This window comes from Eschrichtius robustus, chromosome 14 (genome assembly GCF_028021215.1).
Source record: "Eschrichtius robustus isolate mEscRob2 chromosome 14, mEscRob2.pri, whole genome shotgun sequence".
NCBI classification, from domain to species: domain Eukaryota; kingdom Metazoa; phylum Chordata; class Mammalia; order Artiodactyla; family Eschrichtiidae; genus Eschrichtius; species Eschrichtius robustus.
The window spans coordinates 34,905,421-34,928,267 of record NC_090837.1 but is presented as its reverse complement, the minus strand read 5'-3'; the positions used below and the strand labels follow the sequence as shown (position 1 = coordinate 34,928,267).

The following is a 22,847-nucleotide window of genomic DNA, read 5'->3' as shown; positions in this document are numbered from 1 at the left end:
CTACCATATTGGATAGACAGATACAGAATGTTTATCACTGAAGGTCCAACTGGACAGCGGTGCCTTACATTAGGAGAAACCACATCTAACTGCTAATTACAAAGCAAGAGACCGTCCTGTTTAAAACTGTGCTTGATTAAAAAGTAGAGTGTGAAAAATCGGCATAGAGTTGGTGGGACTGGAGACAGAGTGCCAAAAGAAGGAAGTTGTCTAGTGTCTGAACTAAAATAGTAGTTGTGGGAAAGTGGAGGGAAGTTGCCTATTTCAGTAGATTTGGAGGGGCAGAACCAAGAGAACCATGCTAAGTTTCTAGTGGAGATGACTGGGAAGATGGTGATGCCTTATCTAGAAGATGCCAGAGGAATTCAGTGGGGTGGAGAGGAGTTAACTTTTTGACCCGTTGAGATGTAGGTGCCTGGAACTTAGGAGGTTTGGGTCAATAGGTCTCAAAAGTAATTTCTTGCCATTTTTCCTTTACAGTAGACTTCCTTTCACAATTGCCTAAAACAAGCATTCTAAGCTGTCACATGGCTCCTATAGTTTTTAAATGCAAATCAAAACTACAATGAGGTATCACCTCACAGCGGTCAGAATGGCCATCATCAAATAATCTACAAACAATAAATGCTGGAGAGGGTGTGGAGAAAAGGGAACCCTCTTGCACTGTCGGTGGGAATGTAAATTGATACAGCCACTATGGAGAACAGTATGGAGGTTCGTTAAAAAACTAAAAATAGAACTACCATATGACCCAGCAATCCCACTACTGGGCATATACCCTGAGAAAACCATAATTCAGAAAGAGTCATGTACCACAGTGTTCACTGCAGCACTATTTACAATAGCCAGGACATGGAAGCAACCTAAGTGTCCATCAACAGATGAATGGATAAAGAAGATATGGCACATATATACAATGGAATATTACTCAGCCATAAAAAGAAACAGAATTGAGTTATTTGTCATGAGGTGGATGGACCTAGAGTCTGTCATACAGAGTGAAGTAAGTCAGAAAGAGAAAAACAAATACCGTATGCTAACACATATATATGGAATCTAAAAGAAAAAAAAAGTGGTTCTGAAGAACCTAGGGGCAGGACAGGAATAAAGACGCAGACGTAGAGAATGGACTTGAGGACAGGGGGAGGGGGAAGGGTAAGCTGGGACGAAGTGAGAGAGTAGCACTGAAATATATATACTACCAAATGTAAAATAGATAGCTAGTGGGAAGCAGCTGCATCCCACAGGGAGATAAGCTCAGTGCTTTGTGACCACCTGCAGGGGTGGGATAGGGAGGGTGGGAGGGAGATGCAAGAGGGAGGGGATATGCGGATATATGTATACATATAATTGATTCACTTTGTTATACAGCAGCAACTAACACAACAATATAAAGCAATTATACTCCAATAAAGATGTTAAGAAAAAACATAAACAAACAAAAAAATAAAGTAGGTTAAAGAAGAAAGGAGAGTTGAGGCTCAAACTGGCAAAAATAATGACTGAGACTAGGTTTAAAGCTGCTTTCACTTCATTTTGCTACCAAACCTGCAAATAAGCAGGCAAAGATATACGCCAACTAAGGATACTAGGAAGTGGCGACTGCTCTCTGATGCAACCTTAGTTCCCAAGTCTGAGGATGTGTAGTGCCCATTCCTGTGGGACTCAGGTCAGAGGAAGGAAACTGTGCCTTCCAGCATTTACTACCCACAAGCCTGGAGAGGGTCCACCTCACCGCTCAAGGGTCTACCTACCATCAGAAAAGGAAATTCTTCTTGCACCACTTCAAAGTGGCTTTGGTACTCTACTTCTTACTTCCTCATGCTACGTCTGCACCCCAAAATTCTCATTCCCCTCCTCGTTATTCTTAGCAAATGAATATGCCTCCGACTTCCTAAAGAACACAGAAGTACATGCCAATTCCAAGGTTCCTGCCACCTTCCTGCATCTCTACTTTCCTGCTTATTTCACAGGAAGGCATCCCTATCTATTTGCTGGTTTGCAAAAAAGAGTCACAGAAGGCATACGGTCCAACTGGTTAACGATACAGAGAGACAGAGAGGTGAGACAGAATTTCTTTAGGATGGTGGTCAGTTGAATGTTTAAATATTCATGTAAAAGAGACAGTAAAGGCCAAAACGTTAAAGATACAGAAGAGAAAAATTCCTTGATGAGGTCTCATAAAAGGCTGGAGTAGATGTGATTAAAGTGCAGGGGGTGGATTTGCACTGGAGTGGGGCAAGGACCACCGTTCCGTCATCACAGAAGGAAAGGAAGCAAGAATGAAGACCCTGGAGGAGACAACATCTAACCTGATCCTGAAGGCATCAAAGGAATTACCCATTAGAGACAGTCACCGAGCCTGCCTACAGCTTGCTTCCTGATTCATATGGCTCCATCTAAGTCATGGCTCCAGGGAGTGCTTGGAAGCAGATTCTGTAGCCTCGGGAGAGGCCGAATGCAGAGCCCGGCTCTGGGTCCACCCCTCCTCCACACAGAATGCTTTAGTCCTTGGGACCCCCAAAGAGCCAACTGTCATTCACCATTGCCTGTTTTGGGGACCCATATCCCAGATTTGTGTTTCTATCTTGGTTTGGATCCTAGGTCTGTCTTTTAAACTTTCTTTTTTTTCTGTTTTTAAAATCATTGACGTATGTAGGAGAGAATAGATGCCTCAAACTGTGAGGTGGTTGGTGTTTTTTTTTTTTTTTTTAACCAGAAATCATAAACATTTTCTGAAGGAATGAACATGTATCCATTTCAGTTCTGATACTTAGAATTTCAACCAACTCTGAGGATCTTTATCTGTAAATTATTTTGCATAATTTTCCGTGAACGTTCAGCTACATAAAGAAAACTTTTACACGCTTAAAATCTAAAAGGAAAATGGCTCTATTGATTCTCGATACTACAATCCGAGAGGAAGTAAGACATACAATCACTGCAGTTATGATTTGCTGTACAGGCTGTCTCCACCTGAGTTGCTGTGATTGGAATTTCCCTTATAAATTGTGTGTTTGGAACAGAGAACATGATTTCCATAGAAAAAAATATTACAAATTATAATTTGGTTTCCAAGCCAACTCAGACAAGCAAATTTGAGACACAATATACTTGAAATACGATACATTTGCATGAAACAATAGAAAAGAGCATATGGAATCAGAGTTTGTTTTCCTTTACATACATGAAAACACTTTTTGAACCAATGCAAAGAACAGTGTTTCCTTAGCTTGACTAATTGAATGCTGGAGTCTTAGTCACAGGTGGAGTTGGGAGCTCACTTGGGCCTATTTTCAATATGCCAGTAACATAATACGTTATTGGAATTTAGGAGGAATGGGACAATAAGAGAAGTAATTTTGATTTCTGCAAACCTTAAAACGCCAATAATGAAGATGGTCCCATCTCGCCAGTTGGGTGGGAGTGGAGAGAGAGACAGAGAGTATGAGGGCTGTGAGAACAAGGCACCTCTCCAGGCCTGCCCTCAGGTGGAAGACAAAATGGCAGTTACAACAGGCAGAGAGGAGAGAGCTCCCACACAACCAGAGCAGGTGTCAGTGGCGATTAAGTTGCCAAGTAGTGGGAAGAGAAATAAACTACAGTAACCATTCTAAAGTGAGGAAAACCTGAGGGAAAAAAAAAAGCTGCCCCCTCTATCAAAGGGAAGAGAGGAAAGGGTAAGAATGAGTGGACTGAGTGAGGTCAGGGGAGTTGCTGGTAATGGCGGCCCCACATCCACCAGTAAAAGAAGACAGGGGGCCGGAGGCTCTTTGGCTTTGGTGCCCGAGGGGTGAGGGTTAGGGTTACAGCAGTGGTGAATCACCTCAGCAAGAAAGAACTGAAGCCATAAAAATACACCCAAACAGGCAAACTCAAGTTGTTCTTGCCCAATAGAAGGAGGTTCACAGAGAGAAACACCATTTCATTTAAAGGACAGTAGTCAGGTATGTGTCCTTAAATAAGAGACTTCTATTTTAATCCTGATTAGAGACACACATCTACCGTGATTAAAGGACTCTTTAATGTCTTCAACTTGAGAAATTTAAATTGATACAGCCATCCAACATTGAGGTGCTCACTCTTGTTTTATTTAAGTTTTAAAAAAGATTGCATGCCTCATATTTAAATATACTTATGATGGCTACATTATATCAAACTTAAATCCATTTTTGGAACAATAATGTGTATAAAATACATTATTAAGCAGAATACTACATTACTTAATATGTGTTTATTCGAAATTTAACTATAATTTATAAAGGTAATCCATCAAACAAAATTTTATTGGGTGCACATTGGTGTCAGGGCCTATGTTAGGTAGAGTGAATATAACGATATAAGAAAGATATATTCTCTGTCCTCTTGAAAGATAAAGCATATCAGAAGAGACAGGAAAACAGGAAATTGCCTATACTGAAATGCAGGAGGTGGATGTTGGTTCAGATCAGTTTAAAAGGTAATTGTACACTTACTAGGTGTACTGCACTGTGTTAGAGGTTGAAGATACCAAGAATAAGATAGTCTTTGTCTTCAAAGAGTTTGGTAGTCAGGGAAGATGGATAATAGCAATTGGCCAGTATAACATAGTCAGTGTATTACTGAGGCTGGTGCACAGGGTGCTATGAGAGGACTTGCCAATGCCCAGGGGAGAGAGCAGAGGGGGTAGATTTCTAGGAAAATACACAAAATACTCAATATCTATAGTTCCTGGCCCCCCACCAGCTCCTTAATTTATTACAATATGACTTCAGCTCTACTCCATTAGAACTTCTCTCCCTGAATCTTCAGAGGCAGTTTTACATTGGACTTGAACATGCTCTCCTTCAGCTTAATTAAATTCTCTTTAGCAGTTCTGCGTGAGCTTAAAATTCCTTTCTTTGGAAGACCATTCCTAATTGTGTAGACAGGGCAACGAACCCTCCCAGGTGTTCCCATGGCCTGCTCTATGACCTCTATCGCTCCTCACACATTTTTTAATGTTGATCCATTATCTGTCCATATACTTCATGGCCTGTTAGCTCCCTGAGGACTGTCACCATTTCAGCCAGGTTCGCCATGGGATTCATTTCCCTATCAAGTGTATGGTAATTACAAGGTGTGGGCTAAGTGTTTACAAATGAAGAAAGAGTAAATGAATGGAAGACTGAGTCTATGACCATAAGTAGAAGTTCAAAGCAGAGAGTGGTTGTGGATGAGGGTGAAGATGTAGCGGAAGTCAGCTCATCGAGTGACATGGGTGTCTTTTTGTTGAGGTGGGACATCACTGATGGAGAATTCGACTCAACAGTTAACATTAATGTCCCCTACGTACTGGGCTAGGAAAAGGAAAAGATGATTCCAGTGGAAGAGACTTTTAAACATGATTTTTGCTGTCTTGACTGATGCAGTATTTACTGTACATATGACACCAGTCAGGAAAATGGGCCAGGGGAACGGAAAACTTTGCAGATGGAAGTGGGGTGCTAGCCTCTCAGAGAATGTACATGAGATTGAAGAGCTGGAGTGGACATGAAGTTTATCTACCCCAGTGACTCCAAGATAGGGAACCTGGGAAAACTCAGAAGATTCCAGTCCCAGAAGATTCTAATTCACTAGGGTGAGGCCTAAAAATCTACTGAGAGCCCTTCAGGCAACCCTGATGTGCAAAGAAAACCTCTGATCTAGTTCAACTCTTTCATCTGCACATAAGGAAACTGACCTCAGAAGAGACATGTTGCCATTGCTAAGCCGTTACTGGCAGAACTAGGACTCTAAGACCAGTCTCTTGACCTTGAGGCCAGAGCCCATAGCATTAAATCTAAGGAAGCACAAGAGTTGGCCAGAAGTTGGAAGAATAAAATCCAAAGAGATCATGTAGCTTCATTCACTTGTAATAATACATTTTTGAGGTTAAAGTAGACTGTACTTTATTCCATCTGAGCACTGAGCCACACGGGTGAGAAGGGACCACACAGTACAATGCAACCACTATGTTTAGGGAACTCTGATCACAATAAATCTCACAGATTCTCTAGACCTGTGACGACAAAGCATCTGCAGATGGCAGGGTGTTTTACACCGAGGGGTGAGTTATTAATGGCATTAATCACGAGCCACTGGTAGAAGACAATAAAGATCTGTTGTTCATAATGCCTAACTACAGGAGAAAAAAGATGGACCAACATTTTAGTGTTATAGACTTGGAGTAGGTATGCATTAACTCTGTTCATTACTAAGTGTTAGAGTTATCAAGGGAGATTGCTTAATTGTCCTTTTTGGTGGGATTTTTAGTCTAAATCTGGAAGGCATTAAACCTATTCACTGCACATGGTGGAGGGTGATATGAGTTGATGTCTCAGTAGAGCCCAGTAAGACCTCTAGCCTTTTAAGTGTTTCCTCAGTAGAACAGCCTAGACTGTCCCCAACAGAATTAGTATAAGTTGGCCCAGACCCTGTTTGAAAGTTTTGGTGGTAAATCACTATTTCCTTCATTTTACCCAGAAATATCAGCAATCACTCAATATGCTTCTTCAGCGAAACAATGGTAAAGACCTTCCTTTAATTTCTTGAGACAAGGATAAAGCAACACATCACTATGTAAAATGACTGAATCACTATACATGAGTGATGGGATGCTATTTCTACGATGGCAACATAAGTCACTGTATTAAAGAGGCTTTTCTGAATTATATTTTAGCTTCACTTTCTACCCATTCTTGGTTTTTTTGGTCATTCTTTCACAGTTCATTCACCCAGGTAAGGACAGAACGCAAGCATGTTCTCATGTTTTCAGCAGTTATAGGAAAGTATTTTTAAAAATATAAATATATACGTGTTTGGTGTACATTGTTGAAAAGTTATTAATTTACCACACTTGGTAGATACTGCTTCTTTCCTGTGTTTCTTTTTGCAAAAGCAGATATTCCAATAGGAATACATTTTCCCTGCAGAATTAGAATCTACATAGGTCCAATCATATGTCACTTAACTCTGTGACAGGGAGGCAGGCAGCTCGTGCCTAATGAGTGGTACCCACAGGAGGGCAGGGGACACTGAACTCTAAATGTCATCAAACATGATGACTTTGAGATGCTCTTGCTGGATCCTAGGATGCTGCCAGAGCCATTTAGTCCTTCAAACACATCATCAGTGTCAATAACTCCCAAACTGACTGACTCTGCTATTAATCTGGAAATGTAAGAGAAGGGAAGAGGGTGATTTCACTTTTTAAAGTAGAAATAATAATTATACCATGTTCATAGGACCTTTATGAAAATTATATAGCCTAATGGGTATGTCATATGCCTTTAATAATATCATTAATAATACAGATATTCTGGTTAATAGGATCTATATCATATATGGATCATTAATTTTTAATGGATATAAAAAGTACCCCATCACTGAAATCCTATTTTAGGTAACTTAATTTCTGACTATTTAAAACAATTTTCAAAACGTTATTTCCCAAATAACTCAACATTATTGACGCAAACACTTATCGTATTTATCATCAGTGAGGAAAACCAAGTTAAGAGAAATCTATGGATGATAAAGTGACAAACTATATTATTCCATAAAGTACTTTCTCTTCCTTGTATTAAAATATACTGATAACACTTATTTGTATCTTTATCTGTTTGCTTATGTATTAAGCAAATATGTTTTGGGCATTAATTAAGTACAAGTCACTAAGTTAGATTTTTGAGGGTATACAAATTAATGAGAAACAATGTCTGCCCTTCTGTGAAGCAGATTCCACAGTAAATAGGGTCTAAACATAAGCGTTTATCCTAAGGCATTCCATCTTTACTCTGAGTGCAACAAACCACTGTGGAAGGGCGTGGAGGAGGGAAGTGATACAATCAGCTCTGCATTGAGATTGGTATGAGAAATGATTAGAGGGGACCAGCTGGGAGGCCACTGCAGTAATTCAGGCATGAAATGATGCCAGGCGGACATCACAGAGTTGGCGGGAAAAATGGAGAGAAGTACATACACTGGAGAGATATTAAGAACATAAAATCCACTAGTTTGAGGTTTAATGAGGTGGAGGTTATCCCAAACTTTTTTTTTTAATCTGTGGTTTGTTTTTGTTTTTGTTTTTGTTTTGGCCGCACTGCACAGCATGTGGGATCTTAGTTCTCTGACCAGGGATAGAACCTGTGACCCCTGCACTGGGAGCATGGAGTCTTAACTACTACTGGACCACCAAGGAAGTCCATATTCCCAAACTTTGAGTCTCTGGAGAGATGATGGTGCCAATCACAGAGATGCTTAACACAGGAAGAAGAGCGGGTGTAATCTTGTGGAAATGATGAGATGCATTTTGGGCATATTACACTGGAAATCTCAGTGGGAAATTCCAGTAGAAATGGCTTTCTTTGAAGCTCAGGGGAGATTCTAAAGTGGGAGGTGTATATGTGTACATACATATATATGTACATATATACACACACACAGAGGCATCAATAGTCTCTAATAGCTACAGAAAATGTTAAGAAACCCCCTCCCCCATTCAGAAAATGTTTTTAGAGTTTATCAAAACAAAGAACAAGTATTGGGCTCTGAAGATTTAGGTAGGAATCATCCTGACAAGAAGACTAGAAATTAGCCAGACCAGCAGGAGAAAACTCAAAGTAGTGAGTGGTGGGAATGCCCTGGAAACCAAAGGTAAAGAAAGAGGACATGGCGTAGGGTGATTCAGAGTCCAGGTAGGAAGACCTCTTGATTTGGCTCCAGAGAGTCTTCTGGGTCTTCAACCAGAGAAGCTTGGTGGAGTCCAGGAGCGCAGGAATGAGGAGCAGGTGACACAGAAGGTGGGAAGGGGGAGTCATGACATGAAGGCAATGCCTCCATGAAGCTCAGCTAACACTATAGGCTACGAGAAAGTATGAAGATGGATGAGGGCTCAAAAGGGTGCTTTGATTTGTGTGTGTCTGAAGACAGAGATGTTTCAAGAGCCAAGAGAGAAATATCAGAGCCTCAAAAGAACGAAAGAGAGAGACCTTCAAGATGGCGGAGGAGTAAGACATGGAGATCACCTTCCTCCCCACAAATACATCTACATGTGGAACAACTCCTAAAGAACACCTACTGAACGCTGGCAGAGACCTCAGACTTCCCAAAAGGCAAGAAACTCCCCATGTACCTGGCCGTGTGGCTGACAGGGTCTTCATGCTCTGTCTGGGTATCAGGCCTGTGCCTCTAAGCTGGGAGAGCTGAGTTCAGGACGTTGGTCCACCAGAGACCTCCTGGCTCCATGTAATATCATAAGGCAAAAACTCTCCCAGAGATCTCCATCTCAACGCTAAGACCCAGCTCCACTCAATGATCAGAAAACTACAGTGCTGGACATCCTACACCAAACAACTAGCAAGACAGGAACACAGCCATTAGCAGAGAGGCTGCCTAAAATCATAATAAATTCAGAGACACCCCAAAACACACCACCGAACACAGTCCTGCCCACCAAAAACACAAGATCCAGCCCCATCCACCAGAACATAGGCACCAGTACCCTCCACCAGGAAGACTACACAACCCACTGAACCAACCTTAGCCACTGGGGGCAGACCCCTAAAACAAAGGGGACTACGACCCTGCAGCCTGCGAAAAGGAGACCCCAAACACAGTAAGTTAAGCAAAATGAGAAGACAGAGAAACACACGGCAGAAGAAGGAGCAAGGTAAAAACCCACCAGACCAAACAAATGAACAGGAAATAGGCAGTCTACCTGAAGAAGGATTCAGAGTAATCAAAGTAAAGATGATCCAAAATCATGGAAATAGAATGGAGAAACTAAAAGAAACGTTTAACAAGGACCTAGAAGAACTAAAGAGCAAACAAACAATGATGAATAACAACAATGATGAATAAAAATTCTCTAGGAGGAATCAACAGCAGAATAACTGACAGAGAAGAATGGATAAGTGACCTGGAAGATAAAATAGTGGAAATAACTACCGCAGAGCAGAATAAAGAAAAAAGAATGAAAAGAATTGAGGACAGTCTTACAGACCTCTGGGACAACATTAAATGCACCAACATTTGAATTATAGGGGTCCCAGAAGAAGAAGAGAAAAAGAAAGGGACTGAAAAAATATTTGAAGAGATTATAGTTGAAAACATCCCTAATATGGGAAAGGAAAGAGTCAATCAAGTCCAGGAAGCACAGAGAGTCCCATACAGGAAAAATTCAAGGAGAAACATGCCAAGACACATATTAATCAAACTATCAAAAATTAAATACAAAGAAAAAATATTAAAAGCAGCAAGGGAAAAACAACAAATAACATACAAGGGAATCCCCACAAAGTTAACAGCTGATCTTTCAGCAGAAACTCTGCAAGCCAGAAGGGAGTGGCAGGACATATTTAAAGTGATGAAAGGGAAAAACCTACAATCAAGATCACTCTACCCAGCAAGGATCTCATTCAGATTCGATAGAGAAATTAAAACCTCTGCAGACAAGAAAAGCTAAGAAAATTCAGCACCACCAACCAGCTTTACAACAAATGCTAAAGGAACTTCTCTAGGCAGGAAACACAAGAGAAGGAAAAGACCTACAATAACAAACCCAAAATAATGTTTGAAATGGTAATAGGAACATACATATCATTAACTACCTTAAATGTAAATGGATCAAATGTTCCAACCAAAAGACATATACTGGCTGAAGGTATACAAAAACAAGACCCATATATATGCTGTCTACAAGAGACCCACTTCAGACCTAGGGACACATACAGACTGAAAGTGAGGGGATGGAAAAAGATATTCCATGCAAATGGAAAGCAAAGGAAAGCTGGAGTAGCAATTCTCATATCACACAAAATAGACTTTAAAATAAAGACTATTACAAGAGACAAAGAAGGACACTACATAATGATCAAGGGATCGATCCAAGAAGAAGATATAACAATTGTAAATATTTATGCACCCAACATAGGAGCACCTCAATACATAAGGCAAATGCTAACGGCCATAAAAGGGGAAATCGACATTAACACAATCATACTAGGGGACTTTAACACCCCACTTTCACCAATGGACAGATCATCCAAAATGAAAATAAATAAGGAAACAGAAGCTTTAAATGATACATTAAACCAGACGGACTTAATTGATATTTATACGACATTCCATCCAAAAACAACAGAATACACTTTATTCTCAAATGCTCATGGAACATTCTCCAGGATAGATCATATTTTGGGTCACAAATCAAGCCTTGGTAAATTTAAGAAAATTGAAATCGTATCAAGTAACTTTTCTGACCACAAAGCTATGAGACTGGATATCAATTACAGAAAAAAAACTGTAAAAAAAACCAAGAGATCACTGAAGAAATCCAAGAGGAAATCAAAAATACCTAGAAACACATGACAATGAAAACACGACGACCCAAAACCTATGGGACGCAGCAAAAGCAGTTCTAAGAGGGAACTTTATAGCAATACAATCCTACCTCAGGAAACAAGAAACATCTCAAATAAACAACGTAACCTTACACCTAAAGCAATTAGAGAAAGAACAAAAAAACTGCAAAGTTAGCAGAAGGAAAGAAATCATAAAGACCAGATCAGAAATAAATCAAAAAGAAAAGAAGGAAACGATAGCAAAGATCAATAAAACTAAAAGCTGGTTCTTTGAGAAGATAAACAAAATTGATAAACCATTAGCCACACTCATCAAGAAAAAAAGGGAGAAGACTCAAATCAATAGAATTAGAAATGAAAAAGAAATAACAACTGACATGGCAGAAATACAAAGGATCGTGAGAGATTACTACAAGCAACTATATGCCAATGAAATGGACAACCCAGAAGAAATGGGCAAATTCTTAGAAAAGCACAACCTTCTAAGACTGAACCAGGAAGAAATAGAAAATATAAACAGACAAATCACAAGCACTGAAATTGAAACTGTGATTAAAAATCTTCCAACAAACAAAAACCCAGGACCAGATGGCTTCACAGGCGAATTCTACCAAACATTTAGAGAAGAGTTAACACCTATCCTTCTCAAACTCTTCCAAAATATTGCAGAGGGAGCAACACTCCCAAACTCATTCTATGAGGCCACCATCACCCTGATACCAAAACCAGACAAAGATGTTGCAAAAGAAGAAAACTACAGGCCAATATCACTGATGAACATAGATGCAAAAATCCTCAACAAAATACTAGCAAACAGAATCCAACAGCACATTAAAAGGATCATACACCATGATCAAGTGGGGTTTATCCCAGGAATGCAAGGATTCTTCGATATATGCAAATAAATCAATGTGATAAACCATATTAACAAATTGGAGAAAAACCATATGATCATCTCAATAGATGCAGAAAAAGCTTTTGACAAAATTCAACACCATTTATGATAAAAGCCCTCCAGAAAGTAGGCATAGAGGGAACTTACGTCAACATAATAAAGGCCATATATGACAAATCCACAGCCAACATCGTTCTCAGTGGTGAAAAACTGAAACCATTTCCTCTAACATCAGGAAGAAGAGAAGGTTATCCATTCTCGCCACTATTATTTAACATAGTTTTGGATGTTTTAGCCACAACAATCAGAGAAGAAAAAGAAATAAAAGGAATCCAAATTGGAAAAGAAGTAAAGCTGTCACAGTTTGCAGATGACATGATACTATACATAGAGAATCCTAAAGATGCTACCAGAAAACTACTAGAGCTAATCAATGAATTTGGTAAAGTAGCAGGACACAAAATTAATGCACAGAAATCTCTTGCATTCCTATACACTAATGATGAAAAATCTGAAAGAGAAATTAAGGAAACACTCCCATTTACGACTGCATCAAAAAGAACAAAATATCTAGGAATAAACCTACCTAAGGAGACAAAAGACCTGTATGCAGAGAACTATAAGACACTGATGAAAGAAATTAAAGATGATACAAACAGATGGAGAGATATACCATGTTCTTAGATTGGAAGAATCAACATTGTGAAAATGACTCTACTACCCAAAGCAATCTAGAGATTCAAGGCAATCCCTATCAAACTACCAATGGCATTTTTCACAGAACTAGAACAAAATATTTCACAATTTGTATGGAAACACAAAAGACCCCGAATAGCCAAAGCAATCTTGAGAAAGAAAAACAGAGCTGGAGGAATCAGGCTCCTGGACTTCAGACTATACCACAAGGCTACAGTAATGAAGACAGTATGGTACTGGCACAAAAACAGAAATATAAATCAATGAAACAGGATAGAAAGCCCAGAGATAAACCCACGCACATATGGTCACCGTATTTTTGATAAAGGAGGCAAGAATATAGAATGGAGAAAAGATCACCTCTTCAATAAGTGGTGCTGGGAAAACTGGACAGCTACATGTAAAAGTATGAAATTAGATCACTCCCTAACACCATACACAAAAATAAACTCAAAATGGATTAAAGACCTAAATGTAAGGCCAGACACTATCAAACTCTTAGAGGAAAACATAGGCAGAACACTCTATGATGTAAATCACAGCAAGATCCTTTTTGACCCAATGCCTAGAGAAATGGAAATAAAAACAAAAATAAACAAATGGGACCTAATGAAACTTAAAAGCTTTTGCACAGCACAGGAAACCATAAACAAGACCAAAAGACAACCCTCAGAATGGGAGAAAATATTTGCAAATGAAGCAACTGACAAAGGATTAATCTCCAAAATTCACAAGCAGCTCATGCAGCTCAACATGAAAAAAACAAAAACCCAATCCAAAAGTGGGCAGAAGACCTAAATAGACATTTCTCCAAAGAAGATATACAGATTGCCAACAAACACATGAAAGGATGCTCGGCATCATTAATAATTAGAGAAATGCAAATCAAATGTACAATGAGGTATCACCTCACACCGGTCAGAATGGCCATCATCAATAAATCTACAAACAATAAATGCTGGAGAGGATTTGGAGAAAAGGGAACCCTCTTGCACTGTTGGTGGGAATGTAAATTGATACAGCCACTATGGAGAACAGTATGGAGGTTCCTTAAAAAACTAAAAATAGAACTACCATATGACCCAGCAATCCCACTACTGGACATATACCTTTAGAAAACCATAATTCAAAAAGAGTCATGTACCACAATGTTCATTGCAGCTCTATTTACAATAGCCGGGACATGGAAGCACCTAAATGTCCACTGACAGATGAATGGATAAAGAAGATGTGTCACATATATACAATGGAATTTTACTCAGCCATAAAAAGAAACAAAATTGAGTTATTTGTCATGAGGTGGATGAACCTAGAGTCTGTCATACAGAGTGAAGTAAGTCAAAAAGAGAAAAACAAATACAAATATACATATATATGGAATGTAAAACAAAATAAAATGTTTCTGAAGAACCTAGGGGCAGGACAGGAATAAAAACCCAGACGTAGAGAATGGACTTGAGGATACGGGGAGGGGGAAGGGTAAGCTGGGATGAAGTGAGAGAGTGGCATGGACATACATACACTACCAAATGTAAAACAGATAGCTAATGGGACACAGCGACATAGCAGAGGGAGATCAGCTCGGTGCTTTGTGTCCACCTAGAGTGGTGGGTCAGGGAGTATGGGAGGGAGATGCAAGAGGGAGGAGATATGGGGATATATGTATATGTATAGCTGATTCACTTTGTTATACAGCAGAAACTAACACAATATTGTAAAGCAATTATACTCCAATAAGGATGTTAAAAAAAAAAATGGAAGAGAAACTGATGAAGAAGGAAGAGGCTGATGGGAATGGGAATTGGAGTTCTGATAACTAGTGATAACTCAGAGCATAAAGATGCAGCCTAAGGAGGCAGCGTTTTCCTTTATTTGTTTTATTTGGGAAAGCATTCATTGTAAAACCTCACATGTGACCCTGATTTCCCCCAAAGAGAGTCAATTTTTCAGATTCATTTAGTAAGATTTATTGAAGGTCAATCTTGTCCCAATGCTGTGCTAGGCACACAGAGGTTATGGTGGGAAATCAAACAAGGTCCCTCCCCACAAGGAACTCACTGCTTTAGTGGTGGGGTGTGAAACCGAGTCCCCCTAAAACTGAGTTCCTCTGCTCAGTTTATGATTAACCTCTCTATCCCAAACTTTATTCCCTTTCTTTTCCTGAACATGTTCCCTTCCAGATTGAGGAGTACCAAAGAAAAGGGGGTATTCAAACCATATGCATGCCCCTGTGTCCCTATTCTTTGAAGGAAAAGACTTTTGCTTTAGTTTCCCAGGCCTCTCTTGAGTCTCAAAAGGCTGGCTCAAGAGATAATGATTAGGAACGTGAAGATGTAGAAACAAAGAATAGCTGTCGGGCCAGGAAAGTGGTACAATTTAGACTATGAATCCACCACACAGCAGAAACACTGAACTCCCAGTTCCCTGAAAGAGATAGATAAAGGCCTGACACACATTTCTGAGTTGTTTTTACAGGAAGCAGACCCCCTCCAGATGAAAACTGCTGACTGCAAGAACATAGACTGCTTGAAACCAGAAGGCTGTGATATGCTTGAAACTTCACCTTGATGCCAACCAATCCAAGAATTGTGCACAAGCCGATCACGTACCCTGCAGCCCCCTCCCTCACACTGCCTTTAAAACTCCTTCCCTGCAAGCCATCTGAGCATTTGGGTCTTTTGAGCATAAGCTGCCCATTCCCTTGCTTGGCGCCCTGCAATAAATGCTGCACTTTCCTTCACCACAAGCTGGTGTCAGTAGATTGGCTTTACTGCACACAGGGGAGGAGACCCACGTTTGGTCCAGTAACAGGTGGAGGCAGAGTGTGCACACGGACATTTCTAATTTCAAGGCAATCTGTGATGAATTTAGCATTGATTTATAGCTTGCAATGAGTACAGAAAAGCCCTATATACCTTTCTATCTCTGCGTCCACCACTCGAATAGAAATGCAAATCACAATCTCGTACATATTGACCACTGGATGGCTAGATTACTTATTAATCTAGCCAGGGTACTGGAATTAATTAACCTTAGCAATGAACTGCATTTTGACTTTGGTCTAATCAGGCCAATTTTCCACTCTGGAGAACATGATTAATTATCTGGTTCATTCAGGGAAGGAACCCTAACAGAACAAAGCATACAAACACACACCAGAATTTTTACCTTGATTATTAAGATTATAATGCATTTTTGATAGTGTGTCTTTTCTCTGATAAAAAAAATGCACGGTAAAATAAAGACAACAGTTTAGATCTATAAATAGTTAAGGAAAGAGAAGTGGAAAATTTGGGTTACGTTGTCAGGAAAGCTGCGATTTATTTTACTATAATATCAAATGCATTCTTTTCATTCACTTTATTTCATTGTATTTTGCTCCAGCTACCCTTTATGTGAGATGCAAGATAATTTTGTGCTATTAATATCCTACTATATCTAATAGAGAAGAATATTATAAACTCTTCTAAAATACTTCAAAATTCTGCCATTTTTGGAGAATGCATAAATTTATTTTTTAATTTTTTTAAAAAAATATTTATTTTATTTTTGGCTGCGTTGGGTCTTCGTTGCTGTGCATGGGCTTTCTCTAGTTGTGGCAAGTGGGGGCTACCCTTCGTTGCGGTGCGTGGGCTTCTCATTGCAGTGGCTTTTCTTGTTGCGGAGCACAGGCTCTAGGCACACGGGCTTCAGTAGTTGTGGCACGTGGGCTCAGTAGTTGTGGCTCACAGGCTCTAGAGCGCAGGCTCAGTAGTTGTGGCGCACAGGCCTAACTGCTCCGCGGCATGTGCGATCTTCCTGGACCAGGGCTTGAACCTGTGTCCCCTGCATTGGCAGGCGGATTCTTAACCACTGCACCACCAGGGAAGCCCCCATAAATTTTTATTGTATACATTTAAATAGCACCCTTAGTTTTTTTTTTTTTTTAAACTTCAAAGTGAAAACACAATGATGTTATCTAGATGTACATCAACTGAGAGAGATCACAATGAAATATCTTAAAATAAAGGCTAGGTAGGACAAAATGCTAGTTAACATAGCATATATGTTGTTACCAATGACCTATGTCAATATTCAAAGATAAATTCATACAACTTCCAAGATTTTCAAGACAAAGAGTTAACATACGAACAGATATTGAAGGGGGCGAACAGATATTGAAGGGGTCAAACAGAGTCTCATCCTTTGTATTCAATACGTTCGTACAATCCAGGTTTCAGCTGACTTCCCTGCTGTGCTTTTATTGAATTAACTTAGCAAATGAACCTTAAAAGTAAATACTCTCGGAAGCAAAGCCTCCACTCTGATATTTCAGTCAGAATTTCTGGTTCTGTGTGGCAAGTAAAAGGAACATTTCCCTGGCCCACCTCTTCATTAAAACAGACTGGCTCATTTACTGGCCAAAAGTGAGGAGGATCAACTCTAATCTGGAGCATCCTCTCTCTGCCAAGGATGTTTGCAGATATTAAAGACATAAATAAAGGCTTGGTGTGTCCTTAAAACAAGAACTAATGCAGTTTCCACAGCAAAGGTAAAACATCACATCACTGGCACGGCAGCTTCTCTTCAGGTCAGTGTAGCTTTTCCTCACCAAAAGTGTGAGTAGGAATAGGTTTTGGAAGGAGGAGGGACATTGGGAATTCACTGGAACGTGTCAAGGTTTACACCAAAGAAGGAAAGACAAAAAGGAGTAAGCATGGAGCAATTTTAGAACACGTTGCTTCCGACAAATTCAGTACCTCTTATCAACTGATGTTAAATTAGTTGCCCTCTCTTTCTCTTTACTTTTCTTCCTTATTATATTTTATCCATATTCACAAACTATTTAAATAATATTTTGAATGCTTAGGAGAGACATGTGCATGGCATACACAAACACAGCTCTAGACACATTCATGTTTATTTGGCTAAGCGTTAATAAATATATCATAGCTTAGTACATACAATGAATGAGTCTGTGGCTGTACCTTGCATCTATCATCGTAGGCATTGGTTTTTGAGAAAAGTACAAAACGCTTAAGCGTAGATAACATCTATCTGATTCCTCCAAAGGGTTGGGTTAAGGAATTAGATTAATATCGATTTTTTATATTAATAGACTTTATTGTTAGAACAGTTTAAGGTTCGTAGAAAAATTCAACAGAAAGTATAGAAAGTCCCCATATACCCTTCTTACCCTCTACGGTTTCCCCTATTATTAACATCTTGCATTAGTATGGTCCATTCATTTGTTACAGTTGATGAACCAATGTTGACTTATTATTATTAATGAAAGCCCATAGTTTGCATTAGGGTTCACTCTTTGTGTTGTACAGTCTATGGGTTTTGACAAATGTCTAATGGCATGCATCCACCATTACAGTATCATGCAGAATAGTTTCCCTGCCCTAAATATTGCCTGTGCTCCGTATTACTCACTTTTCCCTCACTCCCCAGGAATCCCTGTCAACCACTGATCTTTTTTACTGTCTCCACAGTTTTGCCTTTTCGAGAACATCATATACAGTTGACCCTTGGACAACACAGGTTTGAACCGCATGGGTCCACTTACACACAGATTTTTTTCAGTAGTAAATACTACAGTACTACACGATCCACCATTGGCTGAATCCATGGATATGGAACTGCAGATATAGAGGGACGAACTGTATATATGGAGGACCAACTATGTTATACACAGATTTTTGACTTCATAGAGGGTCAACCCTAACCCCTGCTTTGTTCAAGAGCCAACTATAATTGGAATTATACAGTATGTAGCCTTTTCAGACTGGCTTCTTTGACTTAGTAATATGTATTTAATGTTCCTCCATATCTTTAAAAGAAAATTTTTTTTAATTTAATTAATTAATTTATTTATTTTTGGCTGTGTTCCGTCTTCACTGCTGCGCGTGGGCTTTCTTTAGTTGTGGTGAGCGGGGTCTACTCTTCGTTGTGATGCAAGTGGCTTCTCTTGCTGTGGAGCACAGGCTCCAGGCATGCAGGCTTCAGCAGTTGCGGCACGCAGCCTCAGTAGTTGTGGCTCGCAGGCTCTGGAGCGCATGCTCAGTAGTTGTGGCGCATGGGCTTAGTTGCTCCGCAGCATGTGGGATATTCCCAGACCAGGGCTCCAACCTGTGTCCCCTGCACTGGCAGGCGGATTCTTAACCACTGTGCCACCAGGGAACCCCTGTTCCTCCATGTCTTTTCATGGCTTAATAGCTCATATATTTTTAGTACTGAATATTATTTTATTGTCTGGATATACTACCATTTATTTATCCATTCACTACTGAAGGACATCTTGATTGCTTCCAAGTTTTGGCAATTATTAACAAAGCTGCTGTAAATATCTGTGGCAGGTTTTTGTGTGGACATTAGTTTTCTACTCATTTGGGTAAATACCAGGGAGCACAACTGCTGGATCGCATGCTAAAAATGTTTATTTTTATAAAAAACTGCCCAATTGTCTTTCAAAGTGGCTGTACCACTTTGCATTCCCACTAGCAATGGATAATTGTTTATGCTGTTCCATATCCTTGCCAGCGTTTGGTGTTGTTAGTGTTTTGGATTTTGGGCATTTTAAGACATAGTGGTAACTGTTGTTTTAATTTGCATTTCCCTAAGGGATGATGTAAGACATGGAGCACCTTTTTTAAGGTTATTTGCCATCAGCATATCTTCTTTCATGAAGTATCTGTTCAAGTTTTTTCCTCATTTTTTAATCAGATTGTGTGTGTGTGTGTGTGTGTGTGTGTTTTCCTACTGTTGGATTTTAAGAGCTCTTTGGATATTTTGGATAGCAGTTCTTTAGATATGTCTTTTGCAAATATTTTCTCCCAGTCTGTGGCTTTTCTTCTGTTTCTCTTGACAGTGTCTTCCACAGAGCAGAAGTTTTTCATTTTAGTAAATCCCAACTTAATATTTTCTTTCATAGATGGTGCTTTTGGTACCGTATCTAAAAATTCACCATCAAACCCAAGGTCACCTAGCTTATTCTCTTGCTATCTTCTCGAAGTTTTATAGATTTGTGATTTACATTTTTGTCTATGATCCGTTTTGATTTAATCTTTGTGAAAAGTGTAAGGTCTGTATAAATTATTTTTGTGTATGAATGTCCAATTGTTCAAACAGCATTTGTTGAAAAGTCAATCCTTTCTCCATTGAATTGCCTTTTCTCCCTTGTAAAACATCAGTTGATTATAAATGTATGAGTCTATTTCTGGGCTCTCTATTCCACTGTTGTATTATTTCTATTCTTTCACCACTACTATGCCATCTTACTAACTGTAGCTTTATATTAAGTCTTGAAGTCAAGTAGTATTAGTTGTCAGTTCTCTGGGTTTTTTTTTTTGTGTGTGTGTGGCATGTCAGCTGACAGTTTTATTGCATGAGGGAAGGGGATAGATCGCTCAGGAGCTCTTGGTGGGCCGGGTCCACTTCCTCTTCACCATCTCAGGCTTCTGGCTGCGCAGGATGGCAGCTGGCTCTGTGGAGGGCGGCCATGCGCAAATCTGGGCGGTACTTGTTCTTTCGGATCATGTGTCGGTTGCTGCTGAGGGTGGCCTGGGCATTCTCGTTGATGGTGGTCCGCACGTAGGAAGTGGCTGGCTTTCCCTGGCCGGATCTTCTCTTCCTGGCCACCACGACCCCTTTGCCGTCCGCCGCTGTCTCCACGCCCACAGTCTTGCGGTGAATGAGCCGGTTGTAGTGGAAGGAGTTGCGAGCCTTGAGGTTATTGGGTTTGGTGCTGTACGTCTGCTTGTTCCTCTTGATCAAGTAACTGCAGCAGGTCCTCACGACCATCCACTGCAGATGCGCGGACAGCGGCAGCTCCTCTCCTGGCGGCAGCCAGAGACGGAAAGGCCTCTGGCTTTGTTGTTTTTCTTTAGTATTATATTGGCTATTCTTAGCCTTTTGCCATTCCACATATACTTCAGAATCAGTTGGTTGACAGTGCCAAAAAACTTGCTGGGAATTTTATTTAGATTCTGTTAAATCTACTGATTAAATTAGGAAGGATTGACACCTGAATCATAGTGACTCTTCCTATCCATGGACATGGAATATCCACCTATTTAGATCTTCTTTGATTTCTTTCATCAGAGTTTGTAGTTTTCCTCATACAGATCCTGTACATATTTTTTAGATTTACATCTAAGTATTTTAATTTTTTGGTGCTAATAATATAAATGTTACTGTGTTTTTAGTTTCAAATTCCAATGTTTCATTTCTGGTATATAAGAAAAATTGACTTTTATATATTAATTTTGTGCCCTGTAACCTTGATATAATTGCATATTAGTTCCACTAGTGTTTTTGTCAATTCTTTTTCTACATAGACAATCATGTCATCTGTGAACAGACAGCTTTATTTCATCTTCCTCAAGCTGTACAAATTTTATTTCCTTTTTAGTCTTATCGCATTAGCTAGGACTTCCAGTACAGTGTTGAATGGGAGTGGTGATATGGGACATCGTTGCCTTGTTCTTGATCTTAGAGGGAAAAGCTTCTAGTTTCTCACCATTAAGTATAACTTTAGTTGTAGGATGTTTGTAGATGTTCTTTATCAAGTTGAAGAATTTCTCTATATTCCTAGCTTTCTTCGACCTAGGACACCTTCCTTACTTTTCTCCATTGTCTTAGTATATTTCTTGTGTTCTACTTCACAGAGCAAAGAGAAACCATCATACATATTGGAATTCTATCTAGTACCCTCTAACAAACCTACAAATATATTTAGTGGAGCTCTTATCCCTTCTTTAAAACATTTCACTAGTGAGGGAGAAGGTCTTCCTATCTAGGACCAGGGCTACCCTTCCTAAATTGGATTCTATTTCTTGGAAACCTCAAAATATCAACTAGACCCTATTCTCCCAATACGGTCAATAATTCTCTTACAGCTAGATTCACCCCCATCATAGTTAAACATCATTAATTATCTCCCTTAAAAAAAATCTCTCAACTCACAGGGCCTCTCATTTCCCATTCTCCTCATTTACAATGAAAATAATGAAAAAAAAATCTCTCTCTACCTATGAGACCTTAACCATATTAGATTGTATATCTAATTAAAATATCCCCTCCCCATTGCTACCCCCATTCACATTAGGTCTGGCCATGTGACTTTCTTTAGTTAATGAAATTATATGTGAGAGTGATACGTGTCACTTCTAAGAAGAAGCTTTTAGAGTAATTGCATGGTCCTGCCGCTTTTTTTTTTTTTTTTTAACCACTATGAGACCAATAATGTCCCAGATAATGGCTCTCACTTCATTCTGGTTCTGAATGATTCAGGACATCAGAAGGGCTGATGTTAATCTACAATGGATACTGGCTGAGCACCAAATCAACCTTTGCAATCATATGCCCATAGAAATTTCAAAGTTGTTCTTTATTGCCTCATACTATAGTCTACATTGACTTGTACATGACTTTTTGCCTCCATTTTCTCTCTCTCCATTACCCTTGACCCACTTAAGTCTGATTTCAGGGCTATCTCATTTAAAGATTATATTGCAATCTGCAAACATAGACTCTTCCTGACTTCTCCCTAGTCCCTTGTTGCTTCCTCTCAGTCCTCAGTCCCCATTTCCTTGGCCATTGAATACTAGAATTTCTCAAGATCTATCCTAAGACTTCATCCCTTCTCACTCTACATTATAATCTTAAAAAGTCTCAACAGATCTATGATACTATTTTCTTCCTTTATCTATCTGATGTCCAAACTTATATGTTCAATCCAAATTTCTCTGAGTTTCTGAGTTTATATATATATAGAATATATATATTGTCTACTTAGTACCTCCACTTAAATACTTTCAAGATGCATCACATTCAATATATCTAAAACCAGGTTTGTTTCTAGCATTTATTTCATTTTCTCTCATTTCCTCACAAGCTTCATAAGACAG

The 22,847-nt window shown here is 39.4% G+C and overlaps 1 protein-coding gene and 1 pseudogene across 3 annotated transcripts in view; both read right to left on the bottom strand.

Moving 5' to 3' along the window:
- DLGAP1 (DLG associated protein 1) overlaps positions 1-22,847 on the bottom strand; it is an 846,176-nt gene that overhangs the window by 594,993 nt on the left and 228,336 nt on the right. The window lies entirely within an intron of this gene.
- LOC137776795 (large ribosomal subunit protein eL28 pseudogene) lies at positions 20,334-20,739 on the bottom strand (annotated as a pseudogene).